The sequence below is a fragment of the Zea mays genome, chromosome 5 (genome assembly GCF_902167145.1).
Source record: "Zea mays cultivar B73 chromosome 5, Zm-B73-REFERENCE-NAM-5.0, whole genome shotgun sequence".
Classification (NCBI taxonomy): domain Eukaryota; kingdom Viridiplantae; phylum Streptophyta; class Magnoliopsida; order Poales; family Poaceae; genus Zea; species Zea mays.
In genome coordinates, this window is record NC_050100.1 from 20,007,454 (window position 1) to 20,026,369 (window position 18,916).

Sequence of the window (18,916 nt, forward strand, 5' to 3'; positions counted from 1 at the left end):
AAGAATTGAAATGAAAGGAATAGATGCATTCAAACTTTAGAGATGAATAGGGAGAAGCATCATTCATCTTGATCAAGGCTTACAAGATTTGCAATAAACATTTTATGCCTAGTATTCTCACAATGAAAAAGATTTAGAATGCTTACAACCACACCATTGATTGTTTTGAAGATCTCATTATCCAAGTAGGTGTTGTTGCTCTTGATTACTTCATTTTTCATTTGAGTGTCCTCCCTTTAGTTGACTCTTTTTCCTTCCAAACTTATTGAAAATACTCAAGAGAGATGTTAATAGCACAAGGGAGTACATAATGAAGAATGATTTCTTTTAGATAAGGAAATATAAGCAATTCATCATTCATAAGTCGATTAAAAGGAATGAGTTAGATTCTAATGAAATTATTATCATGATTTTAAAAACAAATCAATATGAGAATAGTTATAGCAAAGGCATGAATTAGATTCTAATGGACAAGGCATTTATATTGAATGCACATCTAGCCGACTTAAGCCCAATAGAGAATCTATTCTTCACATAGGTAGAATTTAGAATAAATAACCATTGATGGGAACTATATTTGATTAAAAGGATGAGTTCCCATACCTTTGCTTTTACCTTTCTTCCTTTGGGTGAAGAGTAATCCTTTTTGAGGCTTGCGCCTTGCACTTACTCTCTTGTAGATTTTCATAAGTAGGCTCAAGAGATATGTCATTAGTAACACAAGCACTAGTTTCCCTTTGTGTAATCATTTTGATAAAGAATGGAAAATAGATTACTAAAGCATGGAAACTTTATAATGTGAACTAGACTATCCCATGATATATGCTTAATCTTGCTCACAAAACAAGCATAGATAGTTCTTTTAAGATTATGGGAGTAAATCTAATTTATAACATGGAGAGCGATAGATATAGAAGAATCATATCCAATATAAGCAAGAAGACATACAACATAAACTATTGGAATGATTTTTCTTTTAAGTTATATTGCGCACTTCCAAAGAGAAACTTATTCTCTACTAGTGAGACTACAAGGGTTACTTAGATAAAAGCATTAGTCTCACTATTCTGGTTAAAGAGAATTTTCCTTTTATAAGTGTCCTAAGGATTTGAATTCCTTACATGACACCTTATTCTTTTAGGAACTTGAAATATCTCTCTATATCTAGAATCATGGCAATAATAAGATAATTAGTGTAAAACATGCCATGGGGAACTTACAACAATTTAAAGCATGTAGATTGCTATGGTATAGAAATGATGAATGTACAATCTACCATTTGAGAGGAATTTCTTCAAAGAATGGTGACATAATTTAAAAACATTTGATGTGCTTTCTTTTTTCTATGTGACTACACAAGACACATAAGAAATGATACTTTAAGATACTTGCACTTAAAATATAATTGTTACCATCCTTTGGTTTTCCTCCATGTTGTAGGTCTTGATTTTTCCGCACAGGATTAATTCCTTATTTCCTACAACACCAATATCTTCCCCGAGATGATATGAGTTTTATATATAACAATTTGAAATAACCTTGGGTCAATCATGGATATAGATCATTGAAGATTGATAGCTTGAGTTAATAGAAATTGAATTGACTTTCTCAAGCACCCCAAAGCTTCATATCATCTTTGTTTTCCTGCAAAGCTTGTCAAGCATATTTTGGTACCCATTGCTTGATGGTTCCATCATGGTTAGTCAACAAAGATCTAGGAACCCAAGAGTCCTTTGTGTTAGCATTTGGTAAACTCATTACCTTTCTAACACAAGTTGCAATTTTGGGTTGTCTAGTTACATGAGAAATAATTGACAAGCTAGAGGTGGGATTGTTACCAATGGGACAATCCTTGCATTGATGTCCCTTCTTTCGGCATATGTAGCAAAGGCGATCTTCAAGTCTTGAAGATTTCTTCTTTCCTTGTTTCTTTCTTGCTACATGGTTAGTGAATATTTTCTTTTCTAACACTATGCCTTTTTTGTTTAAATGGGGACAAGACCTAATCAAGTGTCCCTTCTTGGAGCAATTAAAACAAAGTCTGTCATTCTTGTTAATAACCAAGCTATTTTTAATATAGGGACATGATCTAATCAAGTGTCCATTTTCAAAGCATTCACTACACTTCTTATTTCTCTTTGTATGAAGTGTGACTTGATTATTACCTTGGATGTTACCTTTTATGGAGGCATGGTTGAGGCTTTTGGAAGAGGTGTTGATTTTCTTCTTTTGTTCCTTCCTCTTGGCATTCCTCAAGTCCTTGATATTTTCTTCAAGGGAGTTAGTGCATGTCTCGGTTGTTCCCGTCTCAAGCTTCTTCACCATGTGATCACAGTTATCTTGAGAAGGTTGAGCAATGCACTTCCCTTTTAGTTGTGTCAAGCTTCTTTTTAGCCTCTCATTTTCTTCTTTGAGCTTTTGATATGAATCATCGTTTGTTCCTGCAAATTCTAGCTCAAAGGAAGATTTGCTTGTCGACGGACAACAAGCTTTAGCACATGATAATGTAGTTTCAATTTGAGTACGTGTGCATGAGTGAGGTTGTTGGGATTTTAAGTTTTCTATCACAACCTCATGAGCAACGTTTAATATGATATAATCATCCATAAGATTTTTATGAGAATATAGAAGCATATCATATTTATATTGACAAGATAGATTTTCAAATATTAGCTTTTCTACTTGGTCCTTAAGCAAGGTATTCATATTTACTAATTGAGCAATACAATGTAAAGCGTTATCTTGCTCAATTGAAATAGTTTCATACCTTTGGACAACATGAGAGCACTTTAGCTCCTCATGTTCTTTAGTCAACTCGTCAAAGTATAGCATTTTCATGGAGAGAACATCTTCTATCCTTTGACGAGCTTCGCTTTGCTCTCTCGCTCTTTCTAGAAGTTTGAGCATGACCGCCTTATCTTCTTGGCTTAGGCGAGCGTAGAGTTGCATGAAGCTTCTTTCTTCCTCCTCATCCTCATTTGTGCTTCCGCTATCATTTTCATTAGCCACACAACACATGTGGGAATCGAAATGGGAAGACAAACCTTTTGGAGAGGTGGATTCATCGTTTGGTCTCCATCGGTTATCTTCTTCTTCTTCCTTGCAAGGGTTAGTATCACAAAGACTAAAGGAAGTAGAAGCACATGATGAACTATTATGTTTGGACTCATCAAACTTGATTTTAATTCTAGTCCAAATATCATGCGCATCGGGAATATGTTCATAATTGTCGGCGTTTCGACCCCGGGGGGTCCCTGGACCGACGAGTAAATTGTCGCCGCGTGTCCCAGTCCAGATGGGTCGGCGCGAGACGGAGCACAAAGGGGGGGTGAGAAACAGCAAAGGGGAAACACGCGGCCTTCGTGTTGTCCTGTGCCCAGGTCGGGTGCGCTTGCAGTAGGGGGGTTACAAGCGTCCGCGTGGGAGAGAGAGAGAGAGAGGGAGGGAGCCCGTTCTCCCGCGCGGCCAACCTCCTCGTACGAGAGCCCTGGACCTTCCTTTTATAGGCGTAAGGAGAGGGCCCAGGTGTACAATGGGGGGTGTAGCAGTGTGCTAACGTGTCTAGCAGAGAGGAGCTAGAGCCCTAAGTACATGCCGTCGTGGCAGCTGGAGAGGTTTTGGCGCCCTGTTCATGTGATGTTGTGGCCGTCGGAGGAGTGCTTGAGCCTTGTGGAAGTACAGCTGTCGGGGCTGTCGGATCCTTGCTGACGTCTCCTTGCTTCCGTAAGGGGCTGAGAGCCACCGTCGTCATGGAGCATGCGGGGTGCCATCATTACTTGTTTACCGGGGCGAGCCAGATGGGACGCCGGTCTTGTTCCCCGTAGCCTGAGCTAGCTAGGGGTAGGGTAATGATGGCCTTCCCTGTGACGTGGCGGGTCCGAGCCCGAGGTCGGGCGAGGCGGAGGCTCCTCCGAGGTCGAGGTCGAGTCTGGGCCCTGGGGTCGGGCGAGACGGAGTTCGTCTTCCGATGTCGAGGCTGAGTCCGAGCCCTGGGTCGGGCGAGGCGGAGTCCGTCTTCCGGGGTCGAGGCTGAGTCCGAGCCCTGGGTCGGGCGAGGCGGAGTCCGTCTTCCGAGGCCGAGGCTGAGTCCGAGCCCTTGGGTCGGGCGAGGCGGAGTCCGTCTTCCGGGGTCGAGGCTGAGTCCGAGCCCTGGGTCGGACGAGGCGGAGCTTCCCATGGTGCCCGAGGCTGGACTTAGCTGCTGTCAGCCTCACTCTGTCGAGTGGCACAACAGTCGGAGCGGGGCAGGCAGCGCTGTTTTCCTGTCAGGTCGGTCAGTGGAGCGGCGAAGTGACTGTGGTCACTTCGGCTCTGTCGAGTGAGGAGCGTGCGTCAGGATAAGGTGTTAGTCGATCCTTGCATTAAATGCTCCTGCGATACGGTCGGTTGGCGTGGCGATCTGGCCAAGGTTGCTTCTTCGCGAAGACTGGGCCTCGGGCGAGCCGAAGGTGTGTCCGTCGCTTGAGGGGGCCCTCGAGCGAGACGTGAATCCTCCGGGGTCGGCTGCCTTTGCCCGAGGCTGGGCTCGAGCAAGGCGAGATCGTGTCCCTTGAGTGGACTGAGCCTTGACCTTAATCGTGCCCATCAGGCCTTTGCAGCTTTGTGCTGATGGGGGTTACCAGCTGAGATTAGGAGTCTTGGGGGTACCCCTAATTATGGTCCCCGACAGTAGCCCCCGAGCCTCGAAGGGAGTGTTGATACTCGCTTGGAGGCTTTTGTCGCACTTTTTTGCAAGGGGACCGGCCTTTCTCGGTTGCGTTTCGTTCTGGTGGGTGTGCGCGAGTGCACCCGCCGGGTGTAGCCCCCGAGGCCTCGGAGGAGTGGTTTGACTCCTTCGAGGTCTTAGCGTGTTTCGTGATGCTTTGGCCGGTCTGGTTGTTCCCTCATGCGAACTGGTCGTAGCCCAGGTGCATAGTCAGGTTCCAAGTTCTCGGGCTGGTATGTTGACGCTGTCAACGGTTTGGCCGGAGCTGGGTTTGCAAGAGCAGCCCCCGAGCCTCCGCACAGAGCGAGAGGACGGTCAAGGACAAACTCGGCTTTTTCCATACGCCCCTGCGTCGCCTTTCTGCAAGGAGGAGGGGGGAAAGCGCCATGTTGCCCTCGGAGGGCGCCGAACATGGTGTCTCCAGTGAGTTGCTAGCGGGTGATCCGAGTGGACGCCCGTGCCCCGTTCGATAAGGGTCGGCTTGTGGCCCAGAGGCGCGCTCCAAAAGTACCTGCAGGTGATTTGCCGGACCCGGTCCCGTTTGATAGGGTCTGAGGGCTCGATGCCTCCCTCTGATGGGATTCCGTTACAGAATCGCTCCTGCTGGTCTCGGAAATGTCCTAGGATACCTCTAGAGCGTAGCCCGAGCCTCGGCTATGTATCGAACGTACCTAGAGTCATCCCTCGCTCTGCGTGCTCTGAGGCGGCTGTCGAACCCTTCGGGGGCCAGCCTACGAACCCCTGATCAGTAGTAGGCGTGGAGCCCGAGTGGCTTGAGGCGGCTGTCGAACCCCTCCGAGGGGCCAGCCTTCGAACCTCTAACCAGTGGTGGGCGCGGAGCCTGAGTGCTCTGAGGCGGCTGTCGAACCCTTCCGAGGGGCCAGCCTTCGAACCTCTGATCAATAGGAGGGCTCGGAGCCCGAGTGCTCTGAGGCGGCTGTCGAACCCTTCCAAGGGGCCAGCCTTCGAACCTCTGATCAGTAGGGGGCTCGGGGCCCGCTTCCTTCGCGGAGAAGGATCCCTTTCGGAGTATCCCCTTTCTCGGTCCCTGTAGCAAGAGAGAGAAAGAGGAAGAGAAAAAGGGTACGAAATCGATCGACGTGGCGCACCTTTTTTGACGCGGTCATTATGGCGGAGGTGAAGCGTCGCCTGCTTCGCCTGCCAAAGGTGTCGCCTGCCCTGCCGCAGAGTTAATGCGACGGGACGAGTGGTTCGCGGGGCTGTCGTTGTCCGTGCGCGAGCCGTTCGTGGAACGGAACACGGGCGCGTCGTCTTCACACCGTGGGAGAGGGCTCTCTTGCTGTTCCAGGAGGGGACGTGAGCCTGCAGACGACTTGCGCTGCTTCCGCCCGCCTGCCGCCGCAATTACTGCCGGCCCACTTTTGGCCATATTGACCGTCGCGCCTTCTCCCGCGGCTGTCTGACCCGTGATCGATGTGCTCGGTTGGCACTGTTGGGCCATGCGCAGGGTCGCCTCGAGTCACGGCACTGGTTCTCCAGTCGAGAAGGCGCGGTATTAGCGCAAGTGGTGGTGCAGTTTCTCGCACGTAGTAACCAGCGCGCTGGTTACATGACGTGTGGGCCTGGGCCCCCATGCTGGACGCGTCGGAGTCAAAAGGGTGCGCCCCCTTGGTACGGTTGCATGCCGCCTGCATGGTGGTCCGCCCTTTCACCCGCTGGTCTGGGCGAAAGTGGAGGAGTGCTTGTAACCGCTGGGCAGTTGTGCGCTCTACGCGCGGCGGTTTGGCTCCTTCTGTCCTGGGCCAGCTTGCATGACGCGTGGGACCCAGCCCCCGTGTCGTAGGGGGAGTATCTTGGAGCGTGTTGGTGAAGACTCAGTCCGCGACGGCTGAGGACGCAAGTTGGGAGAGTCGCCTTTAAAAAGGGGGGTGACCCCCTTGGATGGCGACCATGTCTTCGTACTCCCTTCATGCATCGCGTCCTTCCACCTTTCGAGCCCCCGGATGGGGAGCGCCCGCGGTTCTTCCGTCTTGTCGTCGTCGGAGGAACGCAACTTCGCGGAAGTTGGTACCTTTCAGCCATTGCTCGGCTTCAAGGATTTTCATCAGGCAGCCCGGCTGCATCCCCTCATCGGTGGTCACCCAAGACGGTGACCACCAGTTCGATGGTGGGGAGAAGCGAGCCGGGCTGCGGCCTCCGCCCCTCCCTCAGCTTCAAGGATCTTCATCATCCTGGCTGGGGCGGAGGTCGGGCTGAGCCAGAGCTCTACCTCCTGCGCGGGTTCGTGGGTCACCTTCTCCCTTAGCATTCATGGGAGAGGGCGCTCACCGGCCTAGCGGGACGGGCGGACTCCGACAACGCGGGGCTGGTCGGCCGCGAGCGTCGTCAGCTTCAGCGCGTTGGGCTCGCTAGCTCAGCTGGCTCTGGCTCGGCTCCCGGTGCCCCCTCCTGCCGCACGAGCGGTCGTCGCGCCACGCGCACCGGAGGACCGCCCAAGACGTCGCGCGCTGCTAGGGCGGCGTTCGTGTTCTTGGGCTGTCCTGCCTTTGCTCTGGTACGACGCCTCTGCGTGGAGGTCTGTGCTCACCCGTCTGGGAGGATCCGAGTGGGGATCTGCCGGTGGGCAGATGGCTTCCGTCGTCGGCGCTGAGGTGGTGGCGGCTGAAGAAGTCCTCGTCGCCGACGGGATCATCGCCACCATCCGCGCTCCGGGCCTCCGGCTCGTTGGCTTTGGTAGCTTGTCCTCGCCCCTCGAGTGGGGATGTGAGCGAGGGGCTCGTTGCAGCAGCGTCTGCCCTGAGGTCATCGCTGCTGCTGTTTGGCCACCCAGAGCGGAGGTCGTTATCGCTGCTGCCGGAGCGAGCGTCGGTGAGCCACCTAGGGTTTCGTCGCCTCGCAGGCCCTCCAATGTGGGGGGTTGTTCGTACCTGCGGGGGTGGAACCGGAGTTCCGTTTGTAATGGCACATTGAGTGTCGGTGTCTGTTCGTTGTGGCTGTCGGGGCCTGAACATGTATGTATTTTGGCGTGAAGCCGTGTTTTTTCCTCATTTCGAGCACTAGGACTCGCCTGTCGGCTAGCTGAACCGCTTAACCAAGTGTGAGTTGCCTCGTGCGAAGGTGAAGAGTGAGGTATCCGTATCCCGGAGGCGTAGGAGTCCCTCGGCTCGGTCGGCCTTGCCACCCGAGGCTTCTCTTGCTTAGTTAAAGGAACCCTCGACCGCTCTACGATGAGCTGGAGCCAGAGGCAGCGGTGCCGGCACGGATAGAGGCAGAGATGGCTCGAAAAGAATCTTCATCGACAGGAGCCTAGCCGGGCCGTCCACTGGCGGGACCGACGCCGGAGTTGGGTTGCCGAGGCCCCGAGCCGGGCTGATGTCCTCGGGGGACAGCTGGCTGAGGCTACGGAGCGGCCGGTCGAGCCGTCTGTTCGGGCCGGGTTCCCGGAGGAGACCCTAGCGGTGATGGCCCATGCGTGGTGCCAACAGGTTCCTTCGAGGTGGAGATCTTCCGACCGTGTTGTCGTCCGAGGCCAGGTCGGATTCCGCCGAAGGTGGAGTCGACGCCGAGGGTGCTGCTGCTCCCCCACTGATGTCTGACCCTGCAGGAACAATTTATCTTGTAGTGTGCGTATGTTTTTTGCGGACGCCGAGGCCCAAACATATCATCGTCGTGTTGTAAAGCTGTGTTTCTTTTCCCCTTGTTTCGAGTATCTAGACTTATTTGTCGGTAACAGAATTGTTTGTCCGAGCGAGAGTTACTTTTCGTGGAAGGTGATGAGTGAGGTATCCGTATCCCGGAGGCGTAGGAGTCCCTCGGCTCGGTCGGCCTTGCCGCTTACGTGTGCTCTTACTCGTCCGTAGGATTCTGTTATCGATATAGTCGAGAAGGTGAAAGGGAATTAGGCTTACACCTAGTCCCTAATTAATTTTGGTGGTTGAATTGCCCAACACAAATAATTGGACTAACTAGTTTGCTCTAGATTGTATGTTCTACAGGTGTCAAAGGTTCATCTACAACGATACTAATTCGACTGTCCGGAATACCGTAGATTATTCCGGACAGGAGAAGCTTTTTGGAAAAACAGGCCAAGCGCGGACCGTCCGGGCCCCTGCCGCGGACCGTCCGCGACACATGAATGACCCTCGGACAGAACCAATGCAAAAACACAAGTTTCCACTACAGACTGTCCGAAGGAAAAGCAAAGACCGTCTGAGCCCTCGTGCGGACCGTCCGGCCTCAGGGGCGGACCGTCCGGTCGGTAAGAAACCGAAAAACCCGAAGGTAACGGGTTCGGAGAAATGAATTATAGCGGGTTCGCGGACCGTCCGGGCCAGGCTCGCGGACCGTCCGCGACTGGCCCTGTCTGACATCTGACGACGCATTAAATGCAATATAGCCGTTGATATAACCGTTACTGCTGACCGTTGCATTTTCAGCCGTTGATCTACAGGGGCGGACCGTCCGGACATGGCTCGCGGACCGTCCGCGCTCAGCAGAAAGGTGCAACGGCTAGGAAGTGGTTGGTGGCTATAAATACAACCCCAACCACCTCCATTCACTTCATCCAAGCATTCCAACCTTCAACATTCAATACAAGAGCTAGCAATCCATTCCAAGACACATTCAAAACCTCCATCTCTCCAAGTTTCACATTTGAGAAAAAGAGATCATTAGTGAATAGTGACCTGAGAGAGAAAGTGATCCGTGTGTTATTTGTCGCTCTTGTTGCTTGGCTTTTTCAATCGTGCTTTCTTGATTCTTTCATTGCGATCAAACTCACTTGTAATTGAGGCAAGAGACACCAATCTTGTGGTGATCCTTGTAGGAACTTTGTGTTCCAAGTGATTGTGAAAAGAAAGCTCACTCGGTCCGCGGGACCGTTTGAGAGAGGGAAGGGTTGAAAGAGACCCGGCCTTTGTGGCCTCCTCAACGGGGAGTAGGTTTGCGAGAACCGAACCTCAGTAAAACAAATCCACGTGTCACACTCGTTATTTGATTGCGATTTGTTTTGCATCCTCTCTCTCTCGCGGACTCGTTTCTATTTCTAACGCTAACCCGGCTTGTAGTTGTGTTTATATTTGAAAATTTCAGTTTCGCCCTATTCACCCCCCCCCCCCCCCCTCTAGGCGACTATCAATTGGTATCAAAGCCCGATGCTTCATTAGAGCCTAACCGCTCGAAGTGATGTCGGGAGATCACGCCAAGAAGGAGATGGAGACCGGCGAAAAGCCCACTACAAGCCAAGGGAGCACTTCATCGGAAGAGTCCCGCACCAAGAGGAAGGAGAAGAAGAAGATCTCCTCCAACAAAGGGAAGGAGAAGAAATCTTCTTCTCACCACAAAGAGAAGAAGGAAAAATCTTCTTCCCACAAGCCGCATCGGAGTAAGGACAAGCAAAAGAGGATGAGGAAAGTGGTCTACTACGAGACCGACACTTCATCAACATCGACCTCCGGCTCCGACGCGCCCTCCGTAACTTCTAAACGCCAAGAGCGTAAGAAGTTTAGTAAGATCCCACTACACTACCCTCGCATTTCTAAACATGCACCTTTACTTTCCGTCCCATTAGGCAAACCACCAACTTTTGATGGTGAAGATTATGCAAGGTGGAGTGATTTAATGCGTTTTCATCTAACCTCACTCCACAAAAGTATATGGGATGTTGTTGAGTTTGGTGCACAGGTACCGTCGGTAGGGGATAAGGATTATGATGAGGATGAGGTAGCCCAAATCGAGCACTTCAACTCTCAAGCAACAACAATACTCCTCGCCTCTTTAAGTAGAGAGGAGTACAACAAAGTTCAAGGGTTGAAGAGCGCCAAAGAAGTTTGGGATGTACTCAAAACCGCGCACGAGGGAGACGAGCTCACAAAGATCACCAAGCGGGAAACGATCGAGGGGGAGCTCGGTCGGTTCCGGCTTCGCAAAGGGGAGGAGCCACAACACATGTACAACCGGCTCAAAACCTTGGTGAACCAAGTGCGCAACCTCGGGAGCGTAAAGTGGGACGATCACGAAATGGTTAAGGTTATTCTAAGATCTCTTATTTTCCTTAACCCTACTCAAGTTCAATTAATTCGTGGTAATCCTAGATATACTAAAATGACCCCCGAGGAAGTTATCGGGAATTTTGTAAGTTTTGAGTGCATGATCGAAGGCTCGAGGAAGATCAACGAGCTTGATGATCCATCCACATCCGAAGCTCAACCCGTCGCATTCAAGGCGACGGAGGAAAAGAAGGAGGAGGCTACACCAACTCGACAACCAATAGACGCCTCCAAGCTCGACAATGAGGAAATGGTGCTCGTCATCAAAAGCTTCCGCCAAATCCTCAAGCAAAGGAGAGGGAAAGACTACAAGTCCCGCTCCAAGAAGGTTTGCTACAAATGTGGTAAGCCCGGTCATTTTATTGCTAAATGTCCTATATCAAGTGACAGTGACCGAGGGGACGACAAGAAGGGGAGAAGAAAGGAGAAGAAGAGGTACTACAAGAAGAAGGGCGGCGATGCCCATGTTTGTCGGGAGTGGGATTCCGACGAAAGCTCAAGCGACTCCTCCGACGACGAGGACGCCGCCAACATCGCCGTCACCAAGGGACTTCTCTTCCCCAACGTCGGCCACAAGTGCCTCATGGCAAAGGACGGCAAAAGGAAGAAGGTAAAATCAAGATCCTCCACTAAATATGAAACCTCTAGTGATGAAAATGCTAGTGATGAGGAGGATAATTTGCGTACCCTTTTTGCCAATCTTAACATGGAACAAAAAGAAAAATTAAATGAATTAATTAGTGCTATTCATGAAAAGGATGACCTTTTGGATTCACAAGAGGATTGTCTAATTAAAGAAAATAAGAAACATGTTAAGGTTAAAAATGCTTATGCTCTAGAAGTAGAAAAATGTCAAAAACTATCTAGTGAGCTAAGCACTTGCCATGAGATGATTGACAACCTTAGACATGAAAATGCTAGTTTAAATGCTAAGGTTGATTCACATGTTTGTAATGTTTCAATTCCCAATCCTAGAGATAATAATAATAATTTACTTGCTAGGATTGAAGAATTAAACATTTCTCTTACTAGCCTTAGAAATGAAAATGAAAACTTGCTTGCTAAGGCTAAAGATTTTGATGTTTGCAAAGTTACAATTTCCGATCTTAGAGATAAAAATGATATTCTTCATGCTAAGATTGTTGAACTTAATTCTTGCAAACCCTCTACATCTATTGTTGAGCATGTATCTATTTGTACTAGATGTAGAGATGTTGATGTTAATGCTATTCATGATCATATGACTTTAATCAAACAACAAAATGATCATATAGCAAAACTAAATGCTAAAATTGTCGAGCACAACTTAGAGAATGAAAAATTTAAATTTGCTCGTAGCATGCTTTATAATGGGAGACGCCCGGGCATCAAGGATGGCATTGGCTTCCAAAGGGGAGACAATGTCAAACTTAGTGCCCCTCCTAAAAGATTGTCCAACTTTGTTAAGGGCAAGGCTCCCATGCCTCAGGATAACGAGGGTTACATTTTATACCCTGTCGGTTATCCCGAGAGCAAAATTAGGAGAATTCATTCTAGGAAGTCTCACTCTGGCCCTAATCATGCATTTATGTATAAGGGTGAGACATCTAGCTCTAGGCAACCAACCCATGCCAAGTTGCCTAAAAAGAAAACTCCTAGTGCATCAAATGATCATAATATTTCCTTTAAAACCTTTGATGCATCTTATGTTTTAACTAACAACTCCGGCAAGGTAGTTGCCAAATATGTTGGGGGCAGGCACAAGGGGTCAAAGACTTGTGTTTGGGTACCCAAAGTTCTTGTGTCTAATGCCAAAGGACCCAAAACCATTTGGGTACCTAAAGTCAAGAACTAAACTTGTTTTGTAGGTTTATGCATCCGGGGGCTCAAGTTGGATACTCGACAGCGGGTGCACAAACCACATGACAGGGGAGAAAAAGATGTTCTCCTCATATGAGAAAAACCAAGATCCCCAAAGAGCGATCACATTCGGGGATGGAAATCAAGGTTTGGTCAAAGGTTTGGGTAAAATTGCTATATCTCCTGACCATTCCATTTCCAATGTTTTTCTTGTAGATTCTTTAGATTACAATTTGCTTTCTGTTTCCCAATTATGTCAAATGGGCTACAACTGTCTATTCACTGATGTTGGTGTCACTGTCTTTAGAAGAAGTGATGATTCAATAGCATTTAAGGGAGTGTTAGAGGGTCAGCTATACTTGGTAGATTTTGATAGAGCTGAACTCGACACTTGCTTAATTGCTAAGACTAACATGGGTTGGCTCTGGCATCGCCGACTAGCTCATGTTGGAATGAAGAATCTTCACAAGCTTCTAAAGGGAGAACACATTTTAGGATTAACCAATGTTCATTTTGAGAAAAACAGGATTTGTAGCGCATGCCAAGCAGGAAAGCAAGTTGGCTCTCATCATCCGCATAAGAACATAATGACGACCGACAGGCCACTGGAGCTCCTACACATGGATCTATTCGGCCCGATCGCTTACATAAGCATCGGCGGGAGTAAGTACTGTCTTGTTATTGTGGATGATTATTCTCGCTTCACTTGGGTATTCTTTTTACAGGAAAAATCTCAAACCCAAGAGACCTTAAAGGGATTCTTGAGACGAGCTCAAAATGAGTTCGGCTTAAGGATCAAGAAAATAAGAAGCGACAACGGAACGGAGTTCAAGAACTCTCAAATTGAAGGCTTCCTTGAGGAGGAGGGCATCAAGCATGAGTTCTCTTCTCCCTACACGCCACAACAAAATGGTGTAGTGGAGAGGAAGAATCGAACTCTATTGGACATGGCAAGGACCATGCTTGATGAGTACAAGACTTCGGATCGGTTTTGGGCCGAGGCGGTCAACACCGCTTGCTACGCCATCAACCGATTATATCTACACCGAATCCTCAAGAAGACATCATATGAACTCCTAACCGGTAAAAAGCCCAACATTTCATATTTTAGAGTCTTTGGTAGCAAATGCTTTATTCTTGTTAAAAGAGGTAGAAAATCTAAATTTGCTCCTAAGACTGTAGAAGGCTTTTTACTAGGATATGACTCAAACACAAGGGCATATAGGGTCTTTAACAAGTCCACTGGACTAGTTGAAGTCTCATGTGACGTTGTGTTTGATGAGACTAACGGCTCTCAAGTAGAGCAAGTTGATCTTGATGAGATAGGTGAAGAAGAGGCTCCATGCATCGCGCTAAGGAACATGTCCATTGGGGATGTGTGTCCTAAGGAATCCGAAGAGCCTCCAAATGCACAAGATCAACCTTCCTCCTCCACGCAAGCATCTCCACCAACTCAAAATGAGGATGAGGCTCAAATTGATGAAGTAGAAGATCAAGCAAATGAGCCACCTCAAGTTGATGGCATTGATCAAGGGGGAGATGCAAATGAGGAAGACAAGGAGGATGAAGAGCAAAGACCGCCACACCCAAGAGTCCACCAAGCAATCCAACGAGATCACCCCGTCGACACCATCCTCGGCGACATTCATAAGGGGGTAACTACTAGATCTCGTGTTGCACATTTTTGTGAACATTTCTCGTTTGTTTCCTCTATTGAGCCACACAGGATAGAGGAAGCACTTCAAGATTCGGATTGGGTGGTGGCGATGCAAGAGGAACTCAACAACTTCACTAGAAATGAGGTATGGCATTTAGTTCCACGTCCTAATCAAAATATTGTAGGAACCAAATGGGTCTTCCACAACAAGCAAGATGAGCATGGTGTGGTGACAAGGAACAAAGCTCGACTGGTGGCCAAGGGATACTCCCAAGTCGAAGGTTTGGATTTCGGTGAAACCTATGCACCTGTAGCTAGGCTTGAGTCAATTCACATTTTATTGGCCTATGCTACTTACCATGGCTTTAAGCTTTATCAAATGGACGTGAAAAGTGCTTTCCTCAATGGACCAATCAAGGAAGAGGTTTATGTTGAGCAACCTCCCGGCTTTGAAGACAGTGAGTATCCTAACCATGTCTATAAGCTCTCTAAGGCACTTTATGGGCTCAAGCAAGCCCCAAGAGCATGGTATGAATGCCTTAGAGACTTCCTTATTGCTAATGGCTTCAAAGTCGGTAAAGCCGATCCTACTCTATTCACTAAAACTCTTGAAAATGATTTGTTTGTATGCCAAATTTATGTTGATGATATCATATTTGGGTCTACTAACGAATCTACATGTGAAGAGTTTAGTAGGATCATGACACAGAAGTTCGAGATGTCTATGATGGGGGAGTTGAAGTATTTCCTAGGATTTCAAGTAAAGCAACTCCAAGAGGGCACCTTCATTAGCCAAACGAAGTACACTCAAGACATTTTAAACAAGTTTGGAATGAAGGATGCCAAGCCTATCAAGACGCCCATGGGAACCAATGGGCATCTCGACCTCGACACAGGAGGTAAGTCCGTGGATCAAAAGGTATACCGGTCGATGATAGGTTCTTTACTCTATTTATGTGCATCTCGACCGGATATTATGCTTTCCGTATGCATGTGTGCAAGATTCCAAGCTGACCCTAAGGAAGCTCACCTTACGGCCGTAAAACGAATTTTGAGATATTTGGCTTATACTCCTAAGTTTGGGCTTTGGTATCCCAGGGGATCCACTTTTGATTTGATTGGTTATTCGGATGCCGATTGGGCGGGGTGTAAAATCAATAGGAAGAGCACATCGGGGACTTGCCAGTTCTTGGGAAGATCCTTGGTGTCTTGGGCTTCAAAGAAGCAAAATTCGGTCGCTCTTTCCACCGCCGAAGCCGAGTATATTGCCGCAGGTCATTGTTGCGCGCAATTGCTTTGGATGAGGCAAACCCTGCGGGACTACGGTTACAAATTAACCAAAGTCCCTTTGCTATGTGATAATGAGAGTGCAATCAAAATGGCCGACAATCCCGTCGAGCATAGTCGCACTAAGCACATAGCCATTCGGTATCATTTTCTTAGGGATCACCAACAAAAGGGAGATATCGAGATTTCATACATTAATACTAAAGATCAATTAGCCGATATCTTTACCAAGCCTCTTGATGAACAATCTTTTAACAAACTTAGGCATGAGCTAAATATTCTTGATTCTAGGAACTTCTTTTGTTAAAATTGCACACATAGCTATTTTATACACCTTTGATCATGTCTCTTTCATATGCTATGACTAATATGTTTTTCAAGTCTATTTCAAACCAAGTCATAGGTGTATTGAAAGGGAATTGGAGTCTTCGGCGAAGACAAAGGCTTCCACTCCGTAACTCATCCTTCGCCGTCGCTCCAAGCCACTCTCCATCTTTGAGGGAGAGAGCAAAAGGACTTCATCTTTGGTATAATCCTAACTCATTTATTTATGACCAAAGGGGAAGATAGCACTTCGAGGGCTCTAATGATTCCGTTTTTGGCGATTCATGCCAAAGGGGGAGAGAGTAAGAGCCCAAAGCAAAAGGACCGCACCACCACCCATTTCAAAAACTTCGTGTTTTCAAAAGAATTTTAAAGAACTTTATCAATTAGTATCCTATTGTGTTCAAAAGGAGGAGAAAGTAGTATTTCAAAAATGACATATCAAAACCCTCTTGAACACTAAGAGGAGGAATCTCATTTAGGGGGAGTTTTGTCTAGTCAAAGGAAAAGCATTTGAAACAGGGGGAGAAAATTTCAAACCTTGAAAATGCCTTGCAAAATCTTATTCATTTACCTTTGACTATTTACAAAAGAATTTGCAAAAACAAAACATGTGGTGCAAGCGTGGTCCAAAATGTTAAAAATGAAGAAACAATCCATACATATCTTGTAAGTATTTATATTGGCTCAATTCCAAGCAACCTTTGCACTTACATTATGCAAACTAGCTCAATTATACACTTCTATATTTGCTTTGGTTTGTGTTGGCATCAATCACCAAAAAGGGGGAGATTGAAAGGGAATTAGGCTTACACCTAGTCCCTAATTAATTTTGGTGGTTGAATTGCCCAACACAAATAATTGGACTAACTAGTTTGCTCTAGATTGTATGTTCTACAGGTGTCAAAGGTTCATCTACAACGATACTAATTCGACTGTCCGGAATACCGTAGATTATTCCGGACAGGAGAAGCTTTTTGGAAAAACAGGCCAAGCGCGGACCGTCCGGGCCCCTGCCGCGGACCGTCCGCGACACATGAATGACCCTCGGACAGAACCAATGCAAAAAACACAAGTTTCCACTACAGACTGTCCGAAGGAAAAGCAAAGACCGTCTGAGCCCTCGTGCGGACCGTCCGGCCTCAGGGGCGGACCGTCCGGTCGGTAAGAAACCGAAAAACCCGAAGGTAACGGGTTCGGAGAAATGAATTATAGCGGGTTCGCGGACCGTCCGGGCCAGGCTCGCGGACCGTCCGCGACTGGCCCTGTCTGACATCTGACGACGCATTAAATGCAATATAGCCGTTGATATAGCCGTTACTGCTGACCGTTGCATTTTCAGCCGTTGATCTACAGGGGCGGACCGTCCGGACATGGCTCGCGGACCGTCCGCGCTCAGCAGAAAGGTGCAACGGCTAGGAAGTGGTTGGTGGCTATAAATACAACCCCAACCACCTCCATTCACTTCATCCAAGCATTCCAACCTTCAACATTCAATACAAGAGCTAGCAATCCATTCCAAGACACATTCAAAACCTCCATCTCTCCAAGTTTCACATTTGAGAAAAAGAGATCATTAGTGAATAGTGACCTGAGAGAGAAAGTGATCCGTGTGTTATTTGTCGCTCTTGTTGCTTGGCTTTTTCAATCGTGCTTTCTTGATTCTTTCATTGCGATCAAACTCACTTGTAATTGAGGCAAGAGACACCAATCTTGTGGTGATCCTTGTAGGAACTTTGTGTTCCAAGTGATTGTGAAAAGAAAGCTCACTCGGTCCGAGGGACCGTTTGAGAGAGGGAAGGGTTGAAAGAGACCCGGCCTTTGTGGCCTCCTCAACGGGGAGTAGGTTTGCGAGAACCGAACCTCGGTAAAACAAATCCACGTGTCACACTCGTTATTTGATTGCGATTTGTTTTGCATCCTCTCTCTCTCTCGCGGACTCGTTTCTATTTCTAACGCTAACCCGGCTTGTAGTTGTGTTTATATTTGAAAATTTCAGTTTCGCCCTATTCACCCCCCCCCCTCTAGGCGACTATCAGAAGGCATGAAAAAAATCGTTTCGACAGAAAAGTTTTCGAGCAATAAGACTTGTTCGGTCAGTGGAATCGCTTATCCGAGCGTGAGTTACTTATCGCAGAAGGTGATGAGTGAGGTATCCGTATCCCGGAGGCGTAGGAGTCCCTCGGCTCGGTCGGCCTTGCCTGCTTACGTGTACTCCGTCGTTTTCAGGATCCCACTTTCGAAGTAGTCGAAAAGCACGAAAGATGTTCTGGCAGAAAGAATTTTTCCGAGGAAAATTTTGACGCAGAGGGGGTTCGCCCCTTCTAGCCCCCGAGGGAGGGTCAGGCTTTGCCGAGGCAAGGCTGACCCTTCCTTGATGGTTAGACTTTATTGGCGTATGTAAACGAAGTGTATGAACGACTTGAAAGCATCTTAAGGGTAGAAGCGACGTAGCTGTCGGATGTTCCAAGCGTTGCTGTAGACCTCGCCTTGACTGTTGGCCAGCTTGTATGTTCCAGGCTTCAAAATCTTGGCGATGATGAATGGCCCTTCCTAGGGAGGCGTGAGCTTGTGGCGCCCTCGGGCGTCTTGTCGCAGCCGAAGCACCAAGTCGCCCACCTGGAGGTCTCGGGACCGAACCCCTCGGGCGTGGTAGCGTCACAGGGACTGCTGATACCGCGCCGAGTGTAGTAAGGCCATGTCCCGAGCCTCTTCCAGCTGGTCCAGTGGGTCTTCTTGGTCGGTTCGATTGCTTTGGTCGTCGTACGCCCTCGTCCTCGGGGAACCGTATTCTAAGTCTGTGGGCAAGATGGCCTCGGCCCCATAGACTAGAAAAAACGGTGTGAAGCCCGTGGCTCGGCTCGGCGTTGTCCTCAGACTCTAGACCACCGAGGGGAGTTCCTTCATCCATCGCCTGCCGAACTTGTTGAGGTCGTTGTAGATCCGTGGCTTGAGCTCTTGCAGAATCATGCCGTTGGCATGCTCTACTTGCCCATTCGTCATGGGGTGAGCTACGGCGGCCCAGTCCACCCGGATGTGGTGATCCTCGCAGAAGTCCAGGAACTTTCTGCCGGTGAACTGAGTGTCGTTGTCGGT